This window comes from Rattus norvegicus, chromosome 9 (genome assembly GCF_021556685.1).
Source record: "Rattus norvegicus strain SHRSP/BbbUtx chromosome 9, alternate assembly SHRSP_T2T, whole genome shotgun sequence".
NCBI classification, from domain to species: domain Eukaryota; kingdom Metazoa; phylum Chordata; class Mammalia; order Rodentia; family Muridae; genus Rattus; species Rattus norvegicus.
Genome location: NC_141542.1, coordinates 77,167,163 through 77,182,564, shown reverse-complemented (window position 1 = coordinate 77,182,564; position 15,402 = coordinate 77,167,163).

Here is a 15,402-nt window from a genome sequence, read left to right as displayed (position 1 = left end):
CAAGGATGTGAGCAACACTAGAGGGGCCCTCGCCTCAGCTCTGCCTTGCTGTCACGTTTTCTACAACATCTAGAATCATAATCTCTGGTGTCTGTTGGAGATGGAGACAGGTGGAGAGAAGGTCCACAGCATTGTTTGAAGCACCTTTGTGTGGATACATACTGTCTCCTGTGAGCTGAATGGAGGGCGTTATGCTCCGTAGTGACTGAGTAGCTATCTGGGAAGAGAGGAACAGTTTAAAAACAAAAACAAAAACAAACAAACAAAAAATCAGTGGGTTCCAGATAAAAGAGAAGACAAACCAAATAATGGATACCCTCTACGGGGTATTTGTCCCTCTGCTGTTGATGTTTCTGATGGATGCAACACCATTTTGATTTTTTTTTTTTTTTGAGAAAGGTCTCTCCATGGAGTACCTTGGAGAACTGGGATGGATTGAGGACATGTACTACGTACTATGTACTATAACAGAATGACAGAGGCTGTGTGACTTATAGTGAAGATAAATCTATTAGCTCACAATCTGGAAGATGGAAGCCCCACATGAAGTAATTAGCTTTGATAGGGTCCTTCTTACTGTGTGGATGGCAGAAGGACCAAGAAAACAAGAGAGTGAGCCCACTTTGGCCTGCACCAACACTTTCTGTTGTCATTAAAATACATCTGAAGAGTCCTCACGAACTAATACTTCCAATTGAAGTGTTCCCATTGGATTCTCCCTCCAAGCCCTGTTGCATTAGGAATTAAGCTTCTAAAACAAGAATTCTGGGAACAAAGTCATACTGTAGCAATGATTCTGAGTTACTTACCTGGTTCTGAGGTAGCCACAGGGGAAGGCAAGAATTACTGTCTTTGAAAATGTAGGATGTGGCCAAAAGCCAAGAAAGGTAAGTAACCTGCTTCTAGAGGTTGGAAACAAGACAGTGGGGTTTACCCAGAGAGCCTCCAAGAGGAATTCAGCTCTTTCAATATCTAACTTTAGCCTACCAACACTGTTCTGATCTTCAGAACTGTAAGATAATGATGTATACTACCTGTACCAACTGAGTTAATGGTCATCTGTTACGACAATAAGTAATTAATGTAATAGGTACACACACACACACACACACACATGCACACACGCACACGCGCACACACACAATTGTGGATTAGAACTTCTAATTTGTAAAACTATCAAAATCACACTGTTCATGATGTTTTGTGAGGTTGCCTTTTCAAAGTAAAATTATCAGATCTTTTGGTTGGCTTGTATGGGGAAAAATACTTTAAAAGTAGTTCTGGAAACCCGCGGATCCCGGCCCGCAGCAGCTCTCTGCTCCCAGACCCCGTGGGAGAGAGACCTCACCGCCTGGTCAGGTGGGCACACCTGAGGCTGCAGAGCGGAAGAGACCACCAACACTGCCCACCCCTGCACACATCCCTGGCCCAAGAGGAAAGTGTATGGTCTCTGGGCTCCCATAGAGGAGGGCCCAAGAGCAGCAGGACCGCTGCACCTGAGACACCGCCATAACCTGAAGGGACAGACCGGATAAACAGTTCTCTGCACCCAAATCCCGTGGGAGGGAGAGCTAAACCTTCAGAGAGGCAGACACGCCTGGGAAACCAGAAGAGACTGCACTCTGCACACATCTCTGACGTCAGAGGAAAACACCAAACTCCATCTGGAACCCTGGTGCACAGAAGCTCCCGGAAAGGGCAGCACAGATCTTCCTGGTTGCTGCTGCCGCGGAGAGCTCATAAGCAACACGCGACTAGCAAACTTGAGCCTCGGGACCACAGGTAAGACCAACTTTTCTGCTGCAAGTGACCTGCCTGGTGAACTCCAGACACAGGCCCACAGGAACAGCTGAAGACCTGTAGAGAGGAAAAACTACACGCCTGAAAGCAGAACACTCTGTCCCCATAACTGGCTGAAAGAAAACAGGAAAACAGGTCTACAGCACTCCTGACACACAGGCTGATAGGACAGTCTAGCCACTGTCAGAAATAGCAGAACAAAGTAACACTAGAGATAATCTGATGGCGAGAGGCAAGCACAGGAACCCAAGCAACAGAAACCAAGACTACATGGCATCATCGGAGCCCAATTCTCCCACCAAACCAAACACTGAATATCCAAACACACCAGAAAAGCAAGACCTAGATTTAAAATCATATTTGATCATGAGCTGGAGGACTTCAAGAAAGACGTGAAGAACTCCCTTAGAGAAACACAGGAAAACATAAATAAACAAGTAGAAGCCTACAGAGAGGAATCGCAAAAATCCCTGAAAGAATTCCAGGAAAACATAAATAAACAAGTAGAAGCCCATAGAGAAGAGTCACAAAAATCCCTGAAAGAATTCCAGGAAAACACAATCAAACAGTTGAAGGAATTAAAAATGGAAATAGAAGCAATCAAGAAAGAAGAGACCTCACGGCCTGATCAGGTGGGCACTCCTGAGGCTGCAGAGCGGAAGAGACCACCAACACTGCCCACCCCTGCCCACATCCCTGGCCCAAGAGGAAACTGTATAAGGCCTCTGGGCTCCCGTGGGGGAGGGCCCAGGAGCGGCAGGACCCCTGCCTGAGACACCACCGGAACCTGAGGGAAACAGACCGGATAAACAGTTCTCTGCACCCAAATCCCGTGGGAGGGAGAGCTGAACCTTCAGAGAGGCAGATAAGCCTGGGAAACCAGAAGAGACTGCTCTCTGTACATACATCTCGGAGGCCAGAGGAAAACACCAAAGGCCATCTGGAACCCTGGTGCACTGAAGCTCCCAGAAGGGGCGGCACAGGTCTTCCTGGTTGCTGCCGCTGCAGAGAGCCCGTGGGCAGCACCCCACGAGCGAACTTGAGCCTCGGGACCACAGGTAAGACCAACTTTTCTGCTGCAAGAAAGCTGCCTGGTGAACTCAAGAGACAGGCCCACAGGAACAGCTGAAGACCTGTAGAGAGGAAAAACTACATGCCCGAAAGCAGAACACTCTGTCCCCATAACTGACTGAAAGAGAGGAAAACAGGTCTACAGCACTCCTGACACACAGGCTTATAGGACAGTCTAGCCACTGTCAGAAATAGCAGAACAAAGTAACACTAGAGATAATCTGATGGCGAGAGGCAAGCGCAGGAACCCAAGCAACAGAAACCAAGACTACATGGCATCATCGGAGCCCAATTCTCCCACCAAAAAAAACATGGAATATCCAAACACACCAGAAAAGCAAGATCTAGTTTCAAAATCATATTTGATCATGATGCTGGAGGACTTCAAGAAAGACATGAAGAACTCCCTTAGGGAAACACAGGAAAACATTAATAAACAAATAGAAGCCTTCAGAGAGGAATCGCAAAAATCCCTGAAAGAATCGCAGAAATCCCTGAAAGAATTCCAGGAAAACACAATCAAACAATTGAAGGAATTAAAAATGGAAATAGAAGCAATCAAGAAAGAACACATGGAAACAACCCTGGATATAGAAAACCAAAAGAAGAGACAAGGAGCTGTAGATACAAGCCTCACCAACAGAATTCAAGAGATGGAAGAGAGAATCTCAGGAGCAGAAGATTCCATAGAAATCATTGACACAACTGTCAAAGATAATGTAAAGTGGAAAAAGCTACTGGTCCAAAACATACAGGAAATCCAGGACTCAATGAGAAGATCAAACCTAAGGATAATAGGTATAGAAGAGAGTGAAGACTCCCAGCTCAAAGGACCAGTAAATATCTTCAACAAAATCATAGAAGAAAACTTCCCTAACCTAAAAAAAGAGATACCCATAGGCATACAAGAAGCCTACAGAACTCCAAATAGATTGGACCAGAAAAGAAACACCTCCCGTCACATAATAGTCAAAACACCAAATGCACAAAATAAAGAAAGAATATTAAAAGCAGTAAGGGAAAAAGGTCAAGTAACATATAAAGGCAGACCTATCAGAATCACACCAGACTTTTCGCCAGAAACTATGAAGGCCAGAAGATCCTGGACTGATGTCATACAGACCCTAAGAGAACACAAATGCCAGCCCAGGTTACTGTATCCTGCAAAACTCTCAATTAACATAGATGGAGAAACCAAGATATTCCATGACAAAACCAAATTTACACAATATCTTTCTACAAATCCAGCACTACAAAGGATAATAAAGGGTAAAGCCCAACATAAGGAGGCAAGCTATACCCTAGAAGAAGCAAGAAACTAATCGTCTTGGCAACAAAACAAAGAGAAAGAAAGCACACAAACATAACCTCACATCAATATGAATAAAACGGGAAGCAATAATCACTATTCCTTACTATCTCTCAACATCAATGGGCTCAACTCCCCAATAAAAAGAAATAGATTAACAAACTGGATACGCAACAAGGACCCTGCATTCTGCTGCCTACAGGAAACACACCTCAGAGACAAAGACAGACACTACCTCAGAGTGAAAGGCTGGAAAACAACTTTCCAAGCAAATGGTCAGAAGAAGCAAGCTGGAGTAGCCATTCTAATATCAAATAAAATCAATTTTCAACTAAAAGTCGTCAAAAAAGATAAGGAAGGACACTTCATATTCATCAAAGGAAAAATCCACCAAGATGAACTCTCAATCCTAAATATCTATGCCCCAAATACAAGGGCACCTACATATGTAAAAGAAACCTTACTGAAGCTCAAAACACACATTGCACCTCACGCAATAATAGTGGGAGATTTCAACACCCCACTCTCTTCAATGGACAGATCATGGAAACAGAAATTAAACAGAGATGTAGACAGACTAAGAGAAGTCATGAGCCAAATGGACCTAACGGATATTTATAGAACATTCTATTCTAAAGCAAAAGGATATACCTTCTTCTCAGCTCCTCATGGTACTTTCTCCAAAATTGACCATATAATTGGTCAAAAAACGGGCCTCAACAGGTACAGAAAGATAGAAATAATCCCATGCGTGCTATCGGACCACCACGGCCTAAAACTGGTCTTCAATAACAATCAAGGAAGAATGTCCACATATACTTGGAAATTGAACAATGCTTTACTCAATGATAACCTGATCAAGGAAGAAATAAAGAAAGAAATTAAAAACTTTTTAGAATTTAATGAAAATGAAGGTACAACATACCCAAACTTATGGGACACAATGAAAGCTGTGCTAAGAGGAAAACTCATAGCGCTGAGTGCCTGCAGAAAGAAACAGGAAAGAGCATATGTCAACAGCTTGACAGCACACCTAAAAGCTCTAGAACAAAAAGAAGCAAATACACCCAGGAGGAGTAGAAGGCAGGAAATACTCAAACTCAGAGCTGAAATCAACCAAGTAGAAACAAAAAGGACCATAGAAAGAATCAACAGAACCAAAAGTTGGTTCTTTGAGAAAATCAAGAAGATAGATAAACCCTTAGCCAGACTAACGAGAGGACACAGAGAGTGCGTCCAAATTAACAAAATCAGAAATGAAAAGGGAGACATAACTACAGATTCAGAGGAAATTCAAAAAATCATCAGATCTTACTATAAAAACCTATATTCAACAAAACTTGAAAATCTGCAGGAAATGGACAATTTCCTAGACAGATACCAGGTACCGAAGTTAAATCAGGAACAGATAAACCAGTTAAACAACCCCATAACTCCTAAGGAAATAGAAGCAGTCATTAAAGGTCTCCCAACCAAAAAGAGCCCAGGTCCAGACGGGTTTAGTGCAGAATTCTATCAAACCTTCATAGAAGACCTCATACCAATATTATCCAAACTATTCCACAAAATTGAAACAGATGGATCACTACCGAATACCTTCTACGAAGCCACAATTACTCTTATACCTAAACCACACAAAGACCCAACAAAGAAAGAGAACTTCAGACCAATTTCCCTTATGAATATCGACGCAAAAATACTCAACGAAATTCTGGCAAACCGAATCCAAGAGCACATCAAAACAATCATCCACCATGACCAAGTAGGCTTCATCCCAGGCATGCAGGGATGGTTTAATATACGGAAAACCATCAACGTGATCCATTATATAAACAAACTGAAAGAACAAAACCACATGATCATTTCATTAGACGCTGAGAAAGCATTTGACAAAATTCAACACCCCTTCATGATAAAAGTCCTGGAAAGAATAGGAATTCAAGGCCCATACCTGAACATAGTAAAAGCCATATACAGCAAACCAGTTGCTAACATTAAACTAAATGGAGAGAAACTTGAAGCAATCCCACTAAAATCAGGGACTAGACAAGGCTGCCCACTCTCTCCCTACTTATTCAATATAGTTCTTGAAGTTCTAGCCAGAGCAATCAGACAACAAAAGGAGGTCAAGGGGATACAGATCGGAAAAGAAGAAGTCAAAATATCACTATTTGCAGATGATATGATAGTATATTTAAGTGATCCCAAAAGTTCCACCAGAGAACTACTAAAGCTGATAAACAACTTCAGCAAAGTGGCTGGGTATAAAATTAACTCAAATAAATCAGTTGCCTTCCTCTATACAAAAGAGAAACAAGCCGAGAAAGAAATTAGGGAAACGACACCCTTCATAATAGACCCAAATAATATAAAGTACCTCGGAGTGACTTTAACAAAGCAAGTAAAAGATCTGTACAATAAGAACTTCAAGACACTGAAGAAGGAAATTGAAGAAGACCTCAGAAGATGGAAAGATCTCCCATGCTCATGGATTGGCAGGATTAATATAGTAAAAATGGCCATTTTACCAAAAGCGATCTACAGATTCAATGCAATCCCCATCAAAATACCAATCCAATTCTTCAAAGAGTTAGACAGAACAATTTGCAAATTCATCTGGAATAACAAAAAACCCAGGATAGCTAAAGCTATCCTCAACAATAAAAGGACTTCAGGGGGAATCACTATCCCTGAACTCAAGCAGTATTACAGAGCAATAGTGATAAAAACTGCATGGTATTGGTACAGAGACAGACAGATAGACCAATGGAACAGAATTGAAGACCCAGAAATGAACCCACACACCTATGGTCACTTGATTTTTGACAAAGGAGCCAAAACCATCCAATGGAAAAAAGATAGCATTTTCAGCAAATGGTGCTGGTTCAACTGGAGGGCAACATGTAGAAGAATGCAGATCGATCCATGCTTATCACCCTGTACAAAGCTTAAGTCCAAGTGGATCAAGGACCTCCACATCAAACCAGACACACTCAAACTAATAGAAGAAAAACTAGGGAAGCATCTGGAACACATGGGCACTGGAAAAAATTTCCTGAACAAAACACCAATGGCTTATGCTCTAAGATCAAGAATCGACAAATGGGATCTCATAAAACTGCAAAGCTTCTGTAAGGCAAAGGACACTGTGGTTAGGACAAAACGGCAACCAACAGATTGGGAAAAGATCTTTACCAATCCTACAACAGATAGAGGCCTTATATCCAAAATATACAAAGAACTCAAGAAGTTAGACCGCAGGGAAACAAATAACCCTATTAAAAAATGGGGTTCAGAGCTAAACAAAGAATTCACAGCTGAGGAATGCCGAATGGCTGAGAAACACCTAAAGAAATGTTCAACATCTTTAGTCATAAGGGAAATGCAAATCAAAACAACCCTGAGATTTCACCTCACACCAGTGCGATTGGCTAAGATCAAAAACTCAGGTGACAGCAGATGCTGGCGAGGATGTGGAGAAAGAGGAACACTCCTCCATTGTTGGTGGGATTGCAGACTGGTACAACCATTCTGGAAATCAGTCTGGAGGTTCCTCAGAAAATTGGACATTGAACTGCCTGAGGATCCAGCTATACCTCTCTTGGGCATATACCCAAAAGATGCCTCAACATATAAAAGAGACATGTGCTCCACTATGTTCATCGCAGCCTTATTTATAATAGCCAGAAAATGGAAAGAACACAGATGCCCTTCAACAGAGGAATGGATACAGAAAATGTGGTACATCTACACAATGGAATATTACTCAGCTATCAAAAACAACGAGTTTTTATGAAATTCGTAGGCAAATGGTTGGAACTGGAAAATATCATCCTGAGTGAGCTAACCCAATCACAGAAAGACATACATGGTATGCACTCATTGATAAGTGGCTATTAGCCCAAATGCTTGAATTACCCTAGATCCCTAGAACAAACGAAACTCAAGATGGATGATCAAAATGTGAATGCTTCACTCCTTCTTTAAATGAGGAAAAAGAATACCCTTGGCAGGGAAGGGAGAGGCAAAGATTAAAACAGAGACTGAAGGAACACCCATTCAGAGCCTGCCCCACATGTGGCCCATACATATACAGCCACCCAATTAGACAAGATGGATGAAGCAAAGAAGTGCAGACCGACAGGAGCCAGATGTAGATCTCTCCTGAGAGACACAGCCAGAATACAGCAAATATAGAGGCGAATGCCAGCAGCAAACCACTGAACTGAGAATAGGTCCCCTATTGAAGGAATCAGAGAAAGAACTGGAAGAGCTTGAAGGGGCTCGAGACCCCAAAAGTACAACAATGCCAAGCAACCAGAGCTTCCAGGGACTAAGCCACTACCTAAAGACTATACATGGACTGACCCTGGACTCTGACCCCATAGGTAGCAATGAATATCCTAGTAAGAGCACCAGTGGAAGGGGAAGCCCTGGGTCCTGCTAAGACTGAACCCCCAGTGAACTAGTCTATGGGGGGAGGGCGGCAATGGGGGGAGGGTTGGGAGGGGAACACCCATAAGGAAGGGGAGGGGGTAGGGGGATGTTTGCCCGGAAACCGGGAAAGGGAATAACACTCGAAATGTATATAAGAAATACTCAAGTTAATAAAAAAAATGAAAAAAAAAGACATAGATTAACAAACTGGATATGCAACGAGGACCCTGCATTCTGCTGCCTACAGGAAACACACCTCAGAGACAAAGACAGACACTACCTCAGAGTGAAAGGCTGGAAATCAACTTTCCAAGCAAATGGTCAGAAGAAGCAAGCTGGAGTAGCCATTCTAATATCAAATAAAATCAATTTTCAACTAAAAGTCATCAAAAAAGATAAGGAAGGACACTTCATATTCATCAAAGGAAAAATCCACCAAGATGAACTCTCAATCCTAAATATCTATGCCCCAAATACAAGGGCACCTACATATGTAAAAGAAACCTTACTAAAGCTCAAAACACACATTGCACCTCACACAATAATAGTAGGAGATTTCAACACCCCACTCTCATCAATGGACAGATCATGGAAACAGAAATTAAACAGAGACGTAGACAGACTAAGAGAAGTCATGAGCCAAATGGACTTAACAGATATTTATAGAACATTCTATCCTAAAGCAAAAGGATATACCTTCTTCTCAGCTCCTCATGGTACTTTCTCCAAAATTGACCATATAATTGGTCAAAAAACGGGCCTCAACAGGTACAGAAAGATAGAAATAATCCCATGCATGCTATCAGACCACCACGGCCTAAAACTGGTCTTCAATAACAATAAGGGAAGAATGCCCACATATACGTGGAAATTGAACAATGCTCTACTCAACGATAACCTGGTCAGGGAAGAAATAAAGAAAGAAATTAAAGACTTTTTAGAATTTAATTAAAATGAAGGTACAACATACCCAAACTTATGGGACACAATGAAAGCTGTGCTAAGAGGAAAACTCATAGCGCTGAGTGCCTGCAGAAAGAAACAGGAAAGAGCATATGTCAGCAGCTTGACAGCACACCTAAAAGCTCTAGAACAAAAAGAAGCAAGTACACCCAGGAGGAGTAGAAGGCAGGAAATAATCAAACTCAGAGCTGAAATCAACCAAGTAGAAACAAAAAGGACCATAGAAAGAATCAACAGAACCAAAAGTTGGTTCTTTGAGAAAATCAACAAGATAGATAAACCCTTAGCCAGACTAACAAGAGAACACAGAGAGTATGTCCAAATTAACAAAATCAGAAATGAAAAGGGAGACATAACTACAGATTCAGAGGAAATTCAAAAAATCATCAGATCTTACTATAAAAGCCTTTATTCAACAAAACTTGAAAATCTGCAGGAAATGGGCAATTTCCTAGACAGATACCAGGTACCGGAGTTAAATCAGGAACAGATAAACCAGTTAAACAACCCCATAACTCCTAAGGAAATAGAAGCAGTCATTAAAGGTCTCCCAACCAAAAAGAGCCCAGGTCCAGACGGGTTTAGTGCAGAATTCTATCAGACCTTCACAGAAGACCTCGTACCAATATTATCCAAACTATTCCACAAAATTGAAACAGATGGATCACTACCGAATTCCTTCTCTGAAGCCACAATTACTCTTATACCTAAACCACACAAAGACCCAACAAAGAAAGAGAACTTCAGACCAATTTCCCTTATGAATATCGATGCAAAAATACTCAATAAAATTCTGGCAAACCGAATTCAAGAGCACATCAAAACAATCATCCACCATGATCAAGTAGGCTTCATCCCAGGCATGCAGGGATGGTTTAATATACGGAAAACCATCAACGTGATCAATTATATAAACAAACTGAAAGAACAGAACTACATGATCATTTCATTAGATGCTGAGAAAGCATTTGACAAAATTCAACACCCCTTCATGATAAAAGTCCTGGAAAGAATAGGAATTCAAGGCCCATACCTGAACATAGTAAAAGCCATATACAGCAAACCAGTTGCTAACATTAAACTAAATGGAGAGAAACTTGAAGCAATCCCACTAAAATCAGGGACTAGACAAGGCTGCCCACTCTCTCCCTACTTATTCAATATAGTTCTTGAAGTTCTAGCCAGAGCAATCAGACAACAAAAGGAGATCAAAGGGATACTGATCGGAAAAGAAGAGGTCAAAATATCACTATTTGCAGATGACATGATAGTATATTTAAGTGATCCCAAAAGTTCCACCAGGGAACTACTAAAGCTGATAAACAACTTCAGCAAAGTGGCTGGGTATAAAATTAACTCAAATAAATCAGTTGCCTTCCTCTATACAAAAGAGAAACAAGCCGAGAAAGAAATTAGGGAAACGACACCCTTCATAATAGACCCAAATAATATAAAGTACCTCGGTGTGACTTTAACCAAGCAAGTAAAAGATCTGTACAATAAGAACTTCAAGACACTGAAGAAGGAAATTGAAGAAGACCTCAGAAGATGGAAAGATCTCCCATGCTCATGGATTGGCAGGATTAATATAGTAAAAATGGCCATTTTACCAAAAGCGATCTACAGATTCAATGCAATCCCCATCAAAATACCAATCCAATTCTTCAAAGAGTTAGACAGAACAATTTGCAAATTCATCTGGAATAACAAAAAACCCAGGATAGCTAAAGCTATCCTCAACAATAAAAGGACTTCAGGGGGAATCACTATCCCTGAACTCAAGCAGTATTACAGAGCAATAGTGATAAAAACTGCATGGTATTGGTACAGAGACAGACAGATAGACCAATGGAACAGAATTGAAGACCCAGAAATGAACCCACACACCTATGGTCACTTGATTTTTGACAAAGGAGCCAAAACCATCCAATGGAAAAAAGATAGCATTTTCAGCAAATGGTGCTGGTTCAACTGGAGGGCAACATGTAGAAGAATGCAGATCGATCCATGCTTATCACCCTGTACAAAGCTTAAGTCCAAGTGGATCAAGGACCTCCACATCAAACCAGACACACTCAAACTAATAGAAGAAAAACTAGGGAAGCATCTGGAACACATGGGCACTGGAAAAAATTTCCTGAACAAAACACCAATGGCTTATGCTCTAAGATCAAGAATCGACAAATGGGATCTCATAAAACTGCAAAGCTTCTGTAAGGCAAAGGACACTGTGGTTAGGACAAAAGGGCAACCAACAGATTGGGAAAAGATCTTTACCAATCCTACAACAGATAGAGGCCTTATATCCAAAATATACAAAGAACTCAAGAAGGTAGACCGCAGGGAGACAAATAACCCTATTAAAAAATGGGGTTCAGGGGCTGGGGATTTAGCTCAGTGGTAGAGCGCTTACCTAGGAAGCGCAAGGCCCTGGGTTCGGTCCCCAGCTCCGAAAAAAAGAACCAAAAAAATGGGGTTCAGAGCTAAACAAAGAATTCACAGCTGAGGAATGCCGAATGGCTGAGAAACACCTAAAGAAATGTTCAACATCTTTAGTCATAAGGGAAATGCAAATCAAAACAACCCTGAGATTTCACCTCACACCAGTGAGAATGGCTAAGATCAAAAACTCAGGTGACAGCAGATGCTGGCGAGGATGTGGAGAAAGAGGAACACTCCTCCATTGTTGGTGGGATTGCAGACTGGTACAACCATTCTGGAAATCACTCTGGAGGTTCCTCAGAAAATTGGACATTGAACTGCCTGAGGATCCAGCTATACCTCTCTTGGGTATATACCCAAAAGATGCCTCAACATATAAAAAAGACACATGCTCCACTATGTTCATCGCAGCCTTATTTATAATAGCCAGAAGCTGAAAAGAACCCAGATGCCCTTCAACAGAGGAATGGATACAGAAAATGTGGTACATCTACACAATGGAATATTACTCAGCTATCAAAAACAATGACTTTATGAAATTCGTAGGCATATGGTTGGAACTGGAAAATATCATCCTGAGTGAGGTAACCCAATCAGAGAAAAACACACATGGTATGCACTCATTGATAAGTGGCTATTAGCCCAAATGCTTGAATTACCCTAGATGCCTAGAACAAATGAAACTCAAGACGGATGATCAAAATGTGAATGCTTCACTCCTTCTTTAAAAGGGGAACAAGAATACCCTTGGCAGGGAATAGAGAGGCAAAGATTAAAACAGACACAGAAGGAACACCCATTCAGAGCCTGCCCCACATGTGGCCCATACATATACAGCCACCCAATTAGACAAGATGGATGAAGCAAAGAAGTGCAGGCCAAGAGGAACCGGATGTAGATCTCTGCTGAGAGACACAGCCAGAATACAGCAAACACAGAGGCGAATGCCAGCAGCAAACCACTGAACTGAGAATAGGACCCCCGTTGAAGGAATCAGAGAAAGAACTGGAAGAGCTTGAAGGGGCTCGAGACCCCATATGTACAACAATGCCAAGCAACCAGAGCTTCCAGGGACTAAGCCACTACCTAAAGACTATACATGGACTGACCCTGTACTCTGACCCCATAGGTAGCAATGAATATCCTAGTAAGAGCACCAGTGGAAGGAGAAGCCCTGGGTCCTGCTGAGACTGAACCCCCAGTGAACTAGTCTATGGGGGGAGGGCGGCAATGGGGGGAGGATGGGGAGGGGAACACCGAAAAGAAAGGGGAAGGGGGGGGGATGTTTGCCCGGAAACCGGGAAAGGGAATAACACTCGAAATGTATATAAGAAATACTCAAGTTAATAAAAAAAAAAAGAAAAAAAAAGAAAAAAAAAGTAGTTCTGGTAGCAGTGAAGACTGGTTAGGATGTGATACAAAGGTGTTTCAAAGAAAAAAGAGAGAGGCCTGTGAGGGTGTAAGCCCACAGGCTCCTGTACAATCCGTGTGTGAGGTACTAAATGTGTGGAGAGAGAGGGTAACAGAGGGAACAGTGGAGAGGGAACAGTGGAGAGGGAACAGTGTGAGACCTTTGAAGAGCCGGACTGACACAACTCCATGCCAGCACTTAGGTGGTGTTTCAGAGTAAAATGGAGGACTGCCTTTCTCAGCGGGACTTCCTTTTCTCCACATCAATTAGAGAGTCTCTAAGCACACATACCTGACCTTATTTTGAAGATGACCCTGCACAAAAGCTTCCTGCATGCGCTGTTCTCTCTTCCTGCCCATATGATAGTTAGGTGCTGTGTTATGACCAATCAGCCCTCCCCATCCATAACCCTAAGAGCCCTTCTATACTGGATTCCCCAGAGCAACCGAACGACTTGTCTCTCTGGATCTGACTTCCAGAAGTTCTTTCCATCACACTCACACCCTTCCAAACCCTGCTCACTGCTTCTGCTCTCTTCACCCTCATGGTCGGTGGTCAACGACGCATGAAGAGCAGGGAGACCACAGCATACTGTGACGGAGCCTTGTCTCAAAGCACTTGACTGAACAAAATTCTAAACAGCAAGCTGTTCATCTGTTTATTGCTTGTTTTTCCATAACCCACTTTTCAATTGGCATTTCTCAAACTGTTTAAGGAGTCTTATAAATAAGACTGCAAGGCAACGAAGGCAGAGAATTAATTCTTTAACTCAATCTTTACTCCTCTTGATGAATCCTACCAGGAAAAAATGTGGTAAAGAGTAATGAAAGTAGACAACAATAGGGAAGCCAAAAATTGCTTTTGGTAAAATAATAGATTAAAAACTTTCCCCCAAAGCATAGCTTGTCTATAAATTGCACATATATATGCATGTGCATGATGCTATGAAGTATGAGAAACTTAGATAAATAATTTAATTTCTACATATTGAGTTCCTTGTTTGCATCTTCTGTGGGATACTACTGACATATTTGTTCAATGAAAATCTGAGGCACAGACGGATGTGCCGAGATTATGGGAAGAAAGTATCAATTTATCATGTTCACTGCAATGTATTAGATTATATATTGTTAAGGAACAATGCATCAAACATCATTGAGCATATTTTGTATTATAATGTCAACAAAAGTATTGTTACATATAATGTACATATACATGTATGTTTCCAATCCCCCCTTCTCTTTCTCTCTCTCTGTCTCTGTCTCTCTCTGTCTCTGTCTCTCTCTGTCTCTGTCTCTCTGTCTCTCTGTCTCTCTGTCTCTCTGTCTCTCTGTCTCTCTGTCTCTCTGTCTCTCTCTCTCTCTCTCTCTCTCTCTCTCTCTCGGTTTTTTGAGACAGGGTTTTTCTGTGTAACCCTTGACATCTTGGAACTCACTATGTAGACCAGGCTGGCCTCAAAATAAAATCAAAGATCCATTTGCCTCTGCCTCCCAAGTGCTGGGATTAAAGGTGTGAGCCACCATCGCCCAGTTGTACATTTCCAATCTTTATGAACACCATCTGTCTGGGTGTATCTCTTCAGCTCTGATATTTCAATCTGACTATAGTCCCTTCTGTCCAAGAAGTATTTGAGGCAACTGTAATGAGCTGAATTGTGTCTCTCTTAAAATTCATACGCTGAAGCCTCAACTCAGGTTGTCAGTATCTTTGCAGATCAGAGAAAAGTCAGTTAAATGGGCTATTGGGGTGTGCTCCAGCCCAGAAATTACAGTGGCCTTTCTTGAAGGATCTAGAAGGAGATGATCTGTGAAGGCTCAGGGAGAATGTAGCCACCTAAGACAAGGAGAGAGGCTTAGGGAGAAATCAAGCCTGCACACATCTGATTTCAGACTTTTACCTTCCACAACTATGAGTTAATAAACTCCTGTTGTTTAAGTCACTCCCCATGTAGTATTTTTTTATGACGACC